The 15,384-nt window shown below is 43.8% G+C and overlaps 1 long non-coding RNA gene across 1 annotated transcript in view; it reads left to right on the top strand.

Moving 5' to 3' along the window:
* The window catches only part of LOC134966203 (uncharacterized), a 59,843-nt gene extending 44,758 nt beyond the window's left edge, over positions 1–15,085 (top strand). The window contains exon 3 of the long non-coding RNA XR_010188598.1: positions 14,939–15,085. This is a non-coding gene — a long non-coding RNA (uncharacterized LOC134966203). The remainder of the gene's footprint in view (positions 1–14,938) is intronic.
* The last annotated feature ends 299 nt before the right edge of the window (positions 15,086–15,384 follow it).

Raw genomic sequence — 15,384 nt, 5'->3', positions numbered from 1 at the left:
ATAGGATGCTTGTCTGCAGACTCGGACTCATTTTCTTGCTCCCATGAGCGGGAAAGGGCATCGGCCTTACGATTCTGAGAACCCGGACAGAACTGGAGTTTAAAGTCAAACCTAGAGAAGAAAAGTGCCCATCTGGCCTGACGAGGATTCAGACATTGTGCGCCTTTGAGATATAAAAGATTTTTGTGGTCGGTAAGTATGGTGATTGAGTGGGAAGCTCCCTCCAACAGGTATCTCCACTCCTCCAGAGCGAGCTTGATGGCTAGCAACTCCTGATCGCCAATGGCATAGTTGCGCTCAGCTGGGGAGAACTTCCGGGAGAAGAAACTGCAAGAATGTAGATGTCCATCTTTGGCCCTCTGGGATAACACTGCTCCTACTCCAACGTAGGAGGCATCTACCTCTAAGATAAAAGGAGAGTCTGTGTCGGGCTGTTTCAGAACTGGTGCAGAGATGAACCGTTGCTTCAGAAGGTGAAAGGCCTGTGTAGCTTCCTCGGACCACTTGGATGGATTAGCACCTTTCTTGGTTAATGCAGTGATAGGCGCCACAATGGTGGAAAAGTCTCGTATACATTTTCTATAATAATTGGCGAACCCTAAGAACCTCTGGACCCCTTTGAGGCTTAAGGGTATAGGCCAATTCTGGATTGCTTGGAGTTTCTCAGGATCCATCTCTAGTCCGGAACCGGACACAATGTAACCTAGAAACGGAATGGTTTTAACTTCAAACACACACTTCTCCAATTTACAATAGAGGTGATTGACACGGAGACGGGAAAGAACCTCTTTTACCCAGAAACGATGATCTTCGAGATTATTAGCAAAGATGAGGATGTCGTCTAGATAAACCACGACATGGCGGTACAAGATGTCCCTGAAAATCTCATTCACGAAGTGCTGGAAGACTGCTGGAGCGTTGCTCAATCCGAAGGGCATGACGAGGTACTCATAATGTCCGTCACGGGTGTTAAAGGCGGTCTTCCACTCGTCACCCTCACGGATTCGGATGAGATTGTAGGCACCCCTCAAGTCCAGCTTTGTGAAAATAGTTGCACCACTAACTCTATCAAAGAGCTCGGTAATCAGGGGTAAAGGGTATCGGTTCTTGACGGTAATGTCGTTCAGACCTCTGTAGTCGATGCACGGACGCAGACCACCGTCTTTCTTCTTAACGAAGAAGAAGCCTGCGCCGGCTGGAGAAGAAGATGGTCGGATGAAACCCTTCGCCAGGTTCTCTTTGATGTACTCTTCCATGGAGTGTGTCTCAGGCAGAGACAACGGATAAGTTCGGCCTCGCGGTGGAACCTTCCCTGGAATGAGGTCGATTGGGCAGTCCCATTCTCTATGAGGAGGAAGGATATCAGCAGAGGCTTTACTGAACACGTCCGTGAAGTCTTGATATGGAGGAGGCGGAACATCAGATGACCTGGGGAAGGAAGAACAAACAGGAAGAACTTTGGCTAAACAAGTCTCAGCACAGGAGGGACCCCATGCCAGTATTTGCGTAGTCGTCCAGTCAATTGATGGGTTGTGGAGACGGAGCCATGGAAGGCCTAAAACCACTGGATGTGTGGCTCTTGGAATCACTAAAAAAGAAATATACTCAGAATGAAGAACTCCCACTCTCAGACGAACTGGAAGAGTCCTTAAGGAAATGACTGCGTCAAAAATCTTGCTGCCATCCACGGCAGTCAAAGAGATGGACGAGGACAGTCTCTCGGTGGGTAGGGACCACCGTTTAACATAAGCTTCGGTTATGAAATTCCCAGCTGCTCCGGAATCAAGGAGGGCAATGACGTTCCTGTAACGTTGAGCAATTTGGAGCGACACTGGGAGGTTACAGTCATGCGGAGATGGAGAGGAGATCATTACTCCTAGCCGGCCCTCTCCTTGGCGAGCTAGGATCTGGAGTTTCCCGAACGTTTGGGACAGGCATTGATAGTGTGCGACGGAGCTGCACAGTAGAGACAGAGAGACTCAGAGAGACGTCTTCGGCGTTCAGCGGGAGATAGACGGGAACGACTAATTTGCATAGGCTCATCCTTGGATGGAGATGGTTGACGAGGAGGAGGAGCAGAAGATTTAGGAGTAGATGATCTTCCTCGCTCGGTTGCTCTCTCTCTGAAACGTAGATCAACCTTCGTGCAAAGAGAAATTAGCTCATCCAACTTAGAGGGCAAGTCTCTGGTAGCTAACTCATCCTTGATGCGTTCTGATAAGCCATGCCAGAATGCAGCATGCAGGGCATCGTCGTTCCATGCCAGTTCGGATGCCAGGATTTTAAACTGTATAAGATACTGTCCCACAGTACGTGTTCCCTGGCGTAAACGGAGAATCTCAGATGAAGCAGATGTTATCCGACCTGGCTCGTCGAAGATGCGCCTGAATGTAGCTACAAAGTCAGTATAGGAGGATAGCAGGGGATCAGACTTCTCCCATAAAGGTGATGCCCAGTCAAGGGCTGAGCCACTGAGAAGGGAGATGATATAGGCAATTTTGGTACGGTCACTGAAGAAATTGCCAGGTAGAAGCTCAAAGTGGATTTCACATTGATTGAGAAATCCCCTGCAGAACCTTGGAGATCCATCAAATTTTGCTGGCGTTGGAAGATGAAGATGTGGACTGGAAATGGGTAAGGTGGGTGGGGTTACAGCTGGTGTCACTGTAGTGGACGCACCGGACGTGCCAGGTCCACGGAGGGTCGTTTGAATCCCATCCAGCCGTGTAGAGAGATCCTGGAGACAGCGGATGATGTGGCCCTGTGCAGCCTCCTGATGTTCAAGTCGGGCTGCCAGTTCTTGCATCGGCCTGGCCGCTTGATCCTGGTCTCCGGCTGGATTCATTAGGTCAGTGCTTACTGTCACAACTGAGGGCCTGAGCTGACGGGAGGCAGCCTCAGTTGTAGGGGCTGAGATGTAACAGAAATACTCCTAATGTATTTCTTAAGAGTTCAAATCAGGATTCCTTCCAACAGGTGCGCACCTTTGGACTAACCTCCTCACATGCGGAACGTGCCTCAAAAGGTATCTTTTACGCCAACTCTGAATTCACATGGGATCACTCTCTCCCTTAGTATAGATGCTCACCTTAATAGGGGGCCCTTTGTGTCTTGAAAGGTTTCTTTACTCTGATCTTCTCATAATACTTTATATTCATACAGCAAGGGATAACCCTCCCCCTTCAATATGACGCTCACCTTATAATAAGGCCCTATGTTCCTTAAAAGGTTTCTTTCCAACGTATCTTTTCCTGGGACCCTTCTTAGGTACAGGTGCCGTCCTTCTTTAGAAGCAAGGATACTCAGATGTTTATAGTGTGAGTATTCATAAAATCCATCCAAAGAATGATGATGAATAAAACCAAATATTTATTTTACATAAAAAATCCTTAACCATAGGATATCACATAAAACATAAAAAACAAATAAAACCCCACAAAAAAGGCAGTCTGGGTTTTTCCTCCAATATTCCCCTAGGGAACAATTCTGGGAAATGCTTCCCAATCGTGCAAAAACAAGGAAAACAGGGGAATGCTAAAAATCCCTCTAAAAAAGATTCCTTGAAAGCAAAATGAGATGTTAGGTGTAGGAGAACCTTACCACCCAAAAATGAAACTGGTGCCAACGCGTTTCGGATCAGTCAATCCTTCCTCAGGGCATACTGTAGAACTCACCCAGTCGGCCTTTTAAACCCCACTGAGCACTTCCCTTCACCTTCTCAACCAATGGGAAAGCCACAACACTTATCCCACATAAAATGCATAATGTATACTTTTAAATTAATATATGTAATTTGTGCTGTAAATACATTTATAAACATACATCCAGAAATTAGAAAAAACGAAACATAAACCTTAAAAAAACATTTATAATATAATTGGAAAAAAGGAAAATCCTTCATGGATTCCTGAATCTAAATTTTCTCCATGATTTGCAGTGAGAAACACTACTCCAAAAATGGATTACAGAGTCCGTGATTTTAATACATTCCTCAAGCACTTCCGTCCGGACACATCCGGTAATCCCGGTGTATATCCAAATCTTTTCCCTCTGTGATCTGGGTCCCGCGGCATGTGTATCACGTTCCCCGATGTCAATCGTCCATAGTTCCTCCTTGCGGACTTGACGGTGACGTACTTCCGGGGAATGGAACGCAAACCGGAAGTGGATGACAAGCGTTGGAACGCATCGGCTTTCCTCCGTTCTAATCATGTATCGAACTCTTTTTTTCATTATAGTTCAACTGTATGGTACACACCCGATATAAACTCCATAAATGGGGAAGTAATAGTGAGAAAAAGGAAAAACCATTAAGAATAAACATATATAAATATCTAGGTTTCAAAAAATGATTAAAACAGGTATCTCAGCAGTATACAGAGGATTCACCCTCAATTAACGATATTTTACAGAAACCACTTTATTTCAAAATCAACGTTTAACCCTTTGGGAACCATGGTTCCCAGCTCATATATGGTTCTCATTTCCATCCTTGCCAATTGAGCCTCCCCATCATTGGTTCTCCAATTGGGGGTGACGGCCTTAATCCCACAAAAGTTAATTAGATGATTAATATTGCACTCATGTTTTTTATGGAAATGTAATGAAACATTGTGTGATTCGAGGCCCTTTTTAATATTACGGACATGTTCTGCCATTCTTATTTTGAGCATACGGGTTGTTCTCCCTACGTATTGTGCCCCGCATGAACACTCAAGAAGATACACACAATTTTTTGTATTACACGTTATAAAGTCCCGAATATTATAGACTTTATTAGTTTGTGTAGATCTATATTGTGTCACTTTACCTTCCTTACTTTTGCAGGCCCTGCACATAATGCAAAGACCGCACCTGAAAAACCCTTTAGATTTGTTTCTCGTAGGCATCCTAGGTGCCGTAACCACACTGTTTACCACACTTTCCTTAAGATTCTTTGCTCTTTTATATATGAATCTGGGAAACTTTGTAATGTACTCCTTCAGATGTGGATCTCGATTTAAAATCGACCAATGTTTTTTCACTATTTTTTCGATTTGTTTATGCTGACTATTAAACGAGGTAACAAAAGGCACCTCCATTGGAATTTTATCCCTCGTAGTTGAGGTTTTTGCCAGCATTTTCATCCGATCATAATCCCCAGTAGTGTCTTTAACAGTCTGAACCCCCACCGGATCATATCCCTTAGCTGTAAATTGTTCTTGCAGGGTTTCTGCCTGTTTCCAATAAACATCTATGTCTGTACAATTTCTCCTGATTCTTTGGAACTGGCTAATCGGAATACTCCTCAGCCAGTTCAGATGGTGGTTACTGGTTTGATCAATAAATGAATTACAATCGGTGGATTTAATGTAATTACAAGTTTTTATCTGATCTTTTTCTATATAAATCCGTAAATCTAAAAAATTAACTTCCACCTCACTAATATTAAACGTTAACTGTATATTTTGTTGATTAGTGTTTAGATATTTGCAAAAAACCTCCAATGATTGACGATCCCCATTCCATATGAAGACAATATCGTCAATATACCGATGCCATGACACCAGTATATTGACGATATTGTCTTCATATGGAATGGGGATCGTCAATCATTGGAGGTTTTTTGCAAATATCTAAACACTAATCAACAAAATATACAGTTAACGTTTAATATTAGTGAGGTGGAAGTTAATTTTTTAGATTTACGGATTTATATAGAAAAAGATCAGATAAAAACTTGTAATTACATTAAATCCACCGATTGTAATTCATTTATTGATCAAACCAGTAACCACCATCTGAACTGGCTGAGGGGACCCAGATCACAGAGGGAAAAGATTTGGGTATACACCGGGATTACCGGATGTGTCCGGACGGAAGTGCTTGAGGAATGTATTAAAATCACGGACTCTGTAATCCATTTTTGGAGTAGTGTTTCTCACTGCAAATCATGGAGAAAATTTAGATTCAGGAATCCATGAAGGATTTTCCTTTTTTCCAATTATATTATAAATGTTTTTTTAAGGTTTATGTTTCGTTTTTTCTAATTTCTGGATGTATGTTTATAAATGTATTTACAGCACAAATGACATATATTAATTTAAAAGTATACATTATGCATTTTATGTGGGATAAGTGTTGTGGCTTTCCCATTGGTTGAGAAGGTGAAGGGAAGTGCTCAGTGGGGTTTAAAAGGCCGACTGGGTGAGTTCTACAGTATGCCCTGAGGAAGGATTGACTGATCCGAAACGCGTTGGCACCAGTTTCATTTTTGGGTGGTAAGGTTCTCCTACACCTAACATCTCATTTTGCTTTCAAGGAATCTTTTTTAGAGGGATTTTTAGCATTCTCCTGTTTTCCTTGTTTTTGCACGATTGGGAAGCATTTCCCAGAATTGTTCCCTAGGGGAATATTGGAGGAAAAACCCAGACTGCCTTTTTTGTGGGGTTTTATTTGTTTTTTATGTTTTATGTGATATCCTATGGTTAAGGATTTTTTATGTAAAATAAATATTTGGTTTTATTCATCATCATTCTTTGGATGGATTTTATGAATACTCACACTATAAACATCTGAGTATCCTTGCTTCTAAAGAAGGACGGCACCTGTACCTAAGAAGGGTCCCAGGAAAAGATACGTTGGAAAGAAACCTTTTAAGGAACATAGGGCCTTATTATAAGGTGAGCGTCATATTGAAGGGGGAGGGTTATCCCTTGCTGTATGAATATAAAGTATTATGAGAAGATCAGAGTAAAGAAACCTTTCAAGACACATAGGGCCCCCTATTAAGGTGAGCATCTATACTAAGGGAGAGAGTGATCCCATGTGAATTCAGAGTTGGCGTAAAAGATACCTTTTGAGGCACGTTCTGCATGTGAGGAGGTTAGTCCAAAGGTGCGCACCTGTTGGAAGGAATCCTGATTTGAACTCTTAAGAAATACATTAGGAGTATTTCGATACATTGTAGCGCTTGTGGACTACTCCATATTTTTGTATTACATGTAAAGTAGCGAGTGGTGATCCTAAGGAAGTGGTACAAAGCAGCTACAGGGCGCAAGTTATACCACTCTTTTTCTCTGTGAGATGTAACAGAACCTGGGAGGTTGTATCAGACCCCTAGACATGTAAGTAACATGTAGAATAACTGCCCGAAGGCGTGACCACGACAACCAGGATAAAAGTCAATGATGTTTATTATGACAAACTCCGTAACACAGCAGCAGTAAAAGGAAACATAAAAGTCAACAGAGGATAAATACAATTCCTGGGTACTACAGGGTGGCAAGGGCCACAGGCACTGGTAGTGTGAGACAGTTCTTATAATCTTCTAGTTGGAAAGTCATTACCAGGCCTGACTGTAGTAATGGAGAGAACCCAGGATCGTACCAGCTGATGTTCCAGGAAAGGCTGGGCTGCTGAAGGTAAAATGGCTGCTGTGGATACTGGCTGGAACCAGACTGTTGTTGGTACGGAGTGGATACTGGCTGGAACCAGTTAAATAATAAACGAACTTGAGAGCGATGAAATAATAATGAAGTTTGGAGTTTGAGAGCGGTGAAATAATAATACCGGTGGAGAGTGGTAAACTGCAGAAAAGGACACCGGCCCTTTAAGAGAAGCTATACACTGCTGGAAGCTGGGCTGGAAGCAGGTGATTGTTTGAGAGCGGTGAAATAATAATAAAGTTTGGAGTTTGAGAGCGGTGAAATAATAATACCGGTGGAGAGTGGTAAACTGCAGAAAAGGACACCGGCCCTTTAAGAGAAGCTATACACTGCTGGAAGCTGGGCTGGAAGCAGGTGATTGTTTGAGAGCGGTGAAATAGGTGAGTCCAGAATGGATCGGAGAGTCAGGCTACACCGCAGATGGAATGCTGGTGCGGGTCTCTATAGCAGAAGTCTGGAGACAGGAGCTGGAACCTGGAAGACAACCACAGGAGAGAGACAAACTGGAACTAGGTTAGACAACCAAAGCACTGACGCCTTCCTTGCTCAGGCACAGCTTACTTATACCTGCAGCAAGGAAGGGGTTGGCTAGGCAATTATGCAAATCAACAATACAGACAGCAGATTGGTGGAAATGCTCAGATGACAAAATCCAAGATGGCTGCGCCCATGCAGACACTTGGAGGGAAGTTTGGTTTGTAATCCATGTGAGAATTGAAACAGTAATGGCGACGCCGGCCACAGGAGACAGGAGACGCCAGACTGACAAGCGCACATTTAACCACGCGGGCACAGCGAGGCCGCGGCTGATGAAATCATCACTCTGACATTCTGCATGTGGAAACTCAGGAACAGCGGGATCCGGTCCTGGAACGCTGAGCCAGCCTTAGGAGGCATCTGAAGGGTAAGTAATGGCGTCCAGATACCCGGATCGTGACAGCAGTTCTGCTAATCTTTCGTTCGCTATTCTGCTAAGCTAACATACACTCCCAGAGGGCGGCGGCCTAGCGTTTGCAATGCTGCTAAAAGCAGCTACCGAGCGAACAACTCGGAATGACCACCAATATTAGAATTCAAAGATCTCGGTTACATATATTTGCAAAAATGTATGAATAAGCCCCCAAGCCGTTTCAAAGCCTCTCTGTATATTGGGGGTCCCTAGCGCTATATCTAGGTGCAGGGTGCGGTACCCCAAAAATCAGCATAAGCCAAAAAGCCCAGGGCAGCATACCAGTGAAAAAACTGTAGTGTTAATAAATTAATGTTAGGAAGCTGAAGCTATACAGGTTGAGTCTCCCTTATCCAAAATGCTTGGGACCAGAGGTATTTTGGATATGGGATTTTTCCGTATTTTGGAATAATTGCATACCATAATGAGATATCATGGTGATGGGACCTAAATCTAATCACAGAATGCATTTATGTTACATATACACCTTATACACACAGCCTGAAGGTAATTTTAGCCAATATTTTTTATAACTGTGCATTAAACAAAGTGAGTCTACATTCACACAATTCATTTATGTTTCATATACACCTCATACACACAGCCTGAAGGTCATTTAATACAATATTTTTAATAACTTTGTGTATTAACCAAAGTTTGTGTACATTGAGCCATCAAAAAACAAAGGTTTCACTATCTCACTCTCACAAAAAAAAGTCCGTATTTCGGAATATTCCGTATTTCGGAATATTTGGATATGGGATACTCAACCTGTATACAGAAAGTGATACAAAAAATTAGATGTAGTTAAAATAATGAAGAAACAGCGTTAGTAAGAAATTAGTAAGTGATAAGTGTTAAAAGAATGTACAGGTATGCCACACTGGAGCCATCTAGCCCATCCAATCCAGAGGCACCACACCCCACACCTCCATTACCCCTCTAATGTGGCAAACCTTTACATTCTATTAATACTTATCACTTACTAATTTCTTTACTAACACTATTTCTTCATTATTTTAATTACATCTAATTTTTTGTATCATTTTCTGTATATAGCTTCGGCTTCCTAACACTAATTTATTAACACTATAGTTTTTTTCACTGGTATGCTGCCCTGGCTTTATGGGGCTTATGCTGATTTTTGGGGTACCGCACCCTGCACCTAGATATAGCGCTAGTGACCGCCAATATACAGAGAGACCTTGACGTGGCTTGGGGGCTTATTCATACATTTTCGCAAATATATGTAACAGAGATCTCTGAATTGTAATATTGTTTGGGATTTAAATCTGGTTACTGGTATCATTCAGGGTGCTGGGGGAAACAAAATGCTTTTTTCTGCAGCAGGGTACACTGGGGTTCCACAGGGATAACATAGGGGTGTAGAGTTGAATCTTGATCCGAGACACCAACAGGCTAAAAGCTTTGACTGTTCCCAGGATGCTTAGCACCGCCTCCTCTATATCCCCGCCTCCAGGCACTGGAGCTCAGTTTGTAAGTTGGTGCCTGCAGTGCAGGCAGCTAACAGGGAGGCCTGCGCTGGGCAGCCCTGAAAAGAGCTTTTAAGAAGACAGAAGACTTCAAGGGCCGCAGCATAGGAACTTACAAGTGCTATATGTCATTCTGACATATCATGCTGCGGCTCCCTCACCTCCCCCAGCGGCGCTGTATACTCCCGCGCCTTTGTTGCCGGGTACTTACAGTGGAGGGCTCCGGATTCCACCAGGGCACACACACTTGCCGCTGGTCTCCGGGATCGCATGACCGCATCAAGGGAGGAGGTAAGAGGGTCCCCCAGTTGGGACCCGCTGCAAAGTGCGATCCGGCGAGGTCTTTAGAAGACGGACGGCGTGCGCTGGTGTGGACACTGTGGCCGTACAAGGACCCCACTAGCCCACCAGGGCATGAGCACAGGTTGGATTACCTCATAATCCATTTTACTAAGGCCCGCAGTATCCGGTGGTGAAGTCCAGCGAGGGAATAAGGATCTGATCTGTAGCCCCTCCCCCAGCCCCAGGCGCCATTTACTGTTAATGTTCCCACCTGGAGCTGCTTCTCTCTGCCTCCCTCACTCCCTGTCAGCGTTTGGGTGCCATTACACACATGCTGAGCTGACTTTGGGACTGCTGGACTATGTCTCCTCTGTAAAGCCGCCTGTATCATCAGCGCTGAGCATTTACAGGACACTTAAGTATTCTACATGTCATTTAGACAGTGTTAGTTAAGAACAAGTGCATACATTTAGGGCTATTTGGTACAAGTAACCTGGGATATACATCCAGTCTTTACTGTGCATTGTTATATCTATATACACGGAGGCGTCACTCACCTCTTGTGAATCCTGTGCGGCAGTGGGTGCAAAGGGGGCGTGGCTTCATGGGGCGAGCCTGGGGAGGGGCGTGGCTTCCCATGAGGGGGCATGGCTAAGCGCCTTGACCCCCGTTTTTGGTACTCTGGGGGTCCGGTAGTTGCTGCTTGCCCCCGGAGAATAACGTGTCTGCAGTGCCAGCTCCTACATGGTGACAGAAGCTGGGTTGCTGCACGTAATGTTACAGTGCAGCACCCGGCTCCTGTCACTGAGCAGGAGCCGGCACTTTGGTATCACCCCTCAGCGGATGACACCCTGGTGCGGGACGCACCCCCCGCACCCACCTTGTGACGCCTGTGTATACACATATATAGCATTGCTTTGTAGTGCAGTTACTTAGTATCAGGCTTGGACTGGCCCACAGGGGTACAGGAGAAACCACCGGTGAGCCCCACTGCCGGGCCCCTCCTCCTCCTCTAAGGATCAGGTTCCAGACTGTGCACTTGAATTATACATTATACATATGTTACCTTATACTGGACTATGGTGTATTTTCTACAGTGCACTGCTGTTATTAATGTGTTATTAATCTGGTATATTATCATGCATGCAGTAGAGATGAGCGGGTTCGGTTCGTTGAGATCCGAACCCCCCCCGAACTTCACCTATTTTACACGGGTCCGAGGCAACCTTGGATCTTCCCGCCTTGCTCAGTTAACCCGAACGAGGACGAACGTCATCATCCCGCTGTCGGATTCTCGCAAGATTCGTATTCCATATAAAGAGCCGCGCGTTGCTGCCATTTTCACTCGTGCATTGGAGATTGAACGGAGAGGACGTGGCTACGTTCTCTCCCTGAAAAGCTCTGTATCTGTGCTCAGTCTGCTGCAAATATCTGTGCTCAGTGTGCTGCAAATATCTACGTTCTCTGCCTGAAAACGCTCCATATCTGTGCTCAGTGTGCTGCAAATATCTACGTTCTCTGCCTGAAAAGCTCCATATCTGTGCTCAGTGTGCTGCAAATATCTGTGCTCAGTGTGCTGAAAATATCTGTGCTCAGTGTGCTGAAAATATCTACGTTCTCTGCCTGAAAAGCTCCATATCTGTGCTCAGTGTGCTGCAAATATCTACGTTCTCTGCCTGAAAAGCTCCATATCTGTGCTCAATGTGCTGCAAATATATGTGCTCAGTGTGCTGCATTGTGGGGACCACCAGTATATAATTATAGCAGTACAGTACAGTAGGCCATTGCTGTATCCTGCAGCTCCGTGTCAGACTCAGTTCTAGACAGTATCCTGATCATCAGTGCTCAATATCTGCTGCATTGTTGTGTGACCAGTATATACTATATATATTATATATAGTAGTACAGTGCATCATTTTGGTGACCAACAGTATATAGTTGTACAGTACAGTAGTCCATTGCTGTATCTTGCAGCTCCGTGTCACTGCAAGTATCCATTTCTGTGCTGCATTGTTGTGAGCAGTATATATAGTAGCACAGTGCAGCATTTTGGTGACCAACAGTATATCGTTGAATAGTACAGTAGGCCATTGCTGTATCTTGCAGCTCCGTGTCACTGCAAGTATCCATATCTGTGCTGCATTGTTGTGAGCAGTATATATAGTAATACAGTGCAGCATTTTGGTGACCAACAGTATATAGTTGTACAGTACAGTAGTCCATTGCTGTATCTTGCAACTCCGTGTCACTGCAAGTATCCATATCTGTGCTGCATTGTTGTGAGCAGTATATAGTAGTACAGTACAATAGGCCATTGCTATTGACATAATAATATTACTGGCATATAATTCCACACATTTAAAAATGGAGAACAAATATGTGGTGGGTAAAATAGGGAAAGATCAAGATCCACTTCCACCTAGTGCTCAACGTCGTCTGCCAAGGCCGATGCCCAATGTCATAGTAGAGAGCGTGTAAAATCCAAAAAACAAAAGTTCAGTAAAATGACCCAAAAATCCAAATTAAAAGCGTCTGAGAAGCGTAAACTTGCTAATATGCCATTTACGACACGGAGTGGCAAGGAACGGCTGAGGCCCTGGCCTATGTTCATGGCTAGTGGTTTAGCTTCACATGAGGAATTGAGGATGGAAGCACTCATCCTCCAGCTAGAAAAATGAAGAGAGTTAAGCTGGCAAAAGCACAGCAATGAACTGTGCGTTCTTCTAAATCACAAATCCCCAAGGAGAGTCCAATTGTGTCGGTTGCGATGCCTGACCTCCCAACACTGGACGGGAAGAGGTGGCTCCTTCCACCATTTGCACGCCCCCTGCAAGTGCTGGAAGGGGCACCCGCAGTCCAGTTCCTGATAGTCAAATTGAAGATGTCACTGTTGAAGTACACCAGGATGAGGATATGGGTGTTGCTGGCGCTGAGGAGGAAATTGACAAGGAGGATTCTGATGGTGAGGTGGTTTGTTTAAGTCAGGCACCCGGGGAGACACCTGTTGTCCGTGGGATGAATATGGCCATTGACATGCCTGGTCAAAATCCAAAAAAAAATCACCTCTTCGGTGTGGAATTATTTTAACAGAAATGCGGACAACAGGTGTCAAGCCGTGTGTTGCCTTTGTCAAGCTGTAATAAGAAGGGGTAAGGACGTTAACCACCTAGGAACATCCTCCCTTATACGTCACCTGGAGTGCATTCATCAGAAGTCATTGACAACTTCAAAAACTTTGGGTGACAGCGGAAGCAGTCCACTGACAACTAAATCCCTTCCTCTTGTACCCAAGCTCCCGCAAACCACACCACCAACTCCCTCAGTGTCAATTTCCTCCTTAGGCAGGAACGCCAATAGTCCTGCACGCCATGTCACTGGCAAGTCTGACGAGTCCTCTCCTAACTGGGATTCCTCCGATGGATCCTTCAGTGTACCGCCTACTGCTGCTGGCGCTGCTGTTGTTGCTGCTGGGAGTCGATCGTCATTTCAGAGGGGAAGTCGGAAGACCACTTGTACTACTTCCAGTAAGCAATTGACTGTCCAACTGTCCTTTGCGAGGAAGATGAAATATCACAGCTGTGTTGGTGTTAGACGTGTGTCCGGTATCCGGCGTTAGTTCACAGGGACTTCGAGAATTTCTTGAGGTAGTGTGTCCCCAGTACCAAATGCCATCTAGGTTCCACTTCACTAGGCAGGCGAAAGCGAGATTTGACCAATTAATATCTTTTGCCAAGGTAAAATGTTTGTCTTCTTCATCATGGTATGGATGTTGCATTTACATTTGTGTGAGGAACATTAGATGTACAGTGTCTACGTCTGCAATGTTGAGGATGCCCACTCTAGGTCGACACTCATTATGTCGACAGGGTTGCCCAGGACAACAGGGTTTGTATGTGCAACATTATCTGCTAAACAGTTAGACGTGAGTGGAGTGTAGTATGTTGTTGGACTTTTACACTTGTGGTTGGGTATTCCAATATTTGCACATTGAATTCGCATGCTTCACTTTGTTAGGCTGGCTAAGGACACAGTGATTTGTGTTGTGAAATGTACACTCAAAAATAAAGAACATTTAATTTAAAAACATGTTTGACCTTATGTAGTAAGTAAGGCAGGCTTTCAGGGAGTGTGGGTATGCTAGGATATGTTGTCCTTCTGAAGATGTTGATATGCAGTGTGATGATGCAGGGCCAACCCTAAAAAAGATAAGTCGGCTTCACTCCAGATGTGAATGAATGCCAACATGGTGTTACATTTACTAAGATGGTAGTTCTCTTTAAGATGGGATGTTGCCCATAGCAACCAATAAGATTATACTTGTAATTTTTGTGGCCCCTTCTACAAGATAATATGTTGAATTTGATTGGTTGCTATGGTCAACGTCCCATCTTAAATAGAACTCCCATATTAGTAAATGTACCCCATGGTGTGGTACACTTTATAAAAAAATAATAGTTAAAAACAAACATTGCTGAGCAGGCTTGTGTGTTGTTCTGCTACTGATTTATCCTTAAAACAGACATGATGTAGTCACTTTGCCATTAAAGCAGGCCTGTCCAAACTGCGGCCCTCCAGCTGTTGAGAAACTACACATCCCAGCATGCCCTGACACAGCTTTTGCATTCTCAGAACCCAAAACTGTGTCAAGACATGCTGGTATATGTAGTTTCACAACAGCTGGAGGGCCGCAGTTTGGACATGCCTGCATTAAAGTGTGCTTTGTGCCTTGCTTGTATAATAGGTAATGTGAGTAAGTTAGTCATATTTTCTTTGACTCTTCTTTTCAGATGCTGCAGTTGGAGATCCCACCAGTTTTCCAGAACTTTTAAAACGCCTAAAAAGAAATTTAAGGGGCGTAATTGCGGATATTGAGGCAATAGAAATTTTTTTATAAGTTTTTATTGTTTATTTGGTTCACATTTTAATTTCAGAAAAGCAAAACAAAAATAAATAAAAAAAAACAAAAATTGTTGAAGTTAAGTGGGTGTTGTGTTTATTTATGCTATAAAGGAACAGCACATTGGCGTGGAGAAATTGGTGACCTAAAACAGTTCACACATCTTACTTAAGAATAATTTCATAAAAACACACCAACAATAATTTAAAAAAAAAAACCGTTAGGAGGTTATGGATTATAAATACATGTAAACACATTTATTCACACACTACACAATACTTCAAACATTTGCATTAGACCAGGCACATTTCCCATATCTATATTTGTAATTTTTCC

Source organism: Pseudophryne corroboree, chromosome 10, assembly GCF_028390025.1.
Source record: "Pseudophryne corroboree isolate aPseCor3 chromosome 10, aPseCor3.hap2, whole genome shotgun sequence".
In the NCBI taxonomy this organism is placed as follows: Eukaryota; Metazoa; Chordata; class Amphibia; order Anura; family Myobatrachidae; genus Pseudophryne; species Pseudophryne corroboree.
This window is presented reverse-complemented; position numbering and strand designations above follow the sequence as displayed.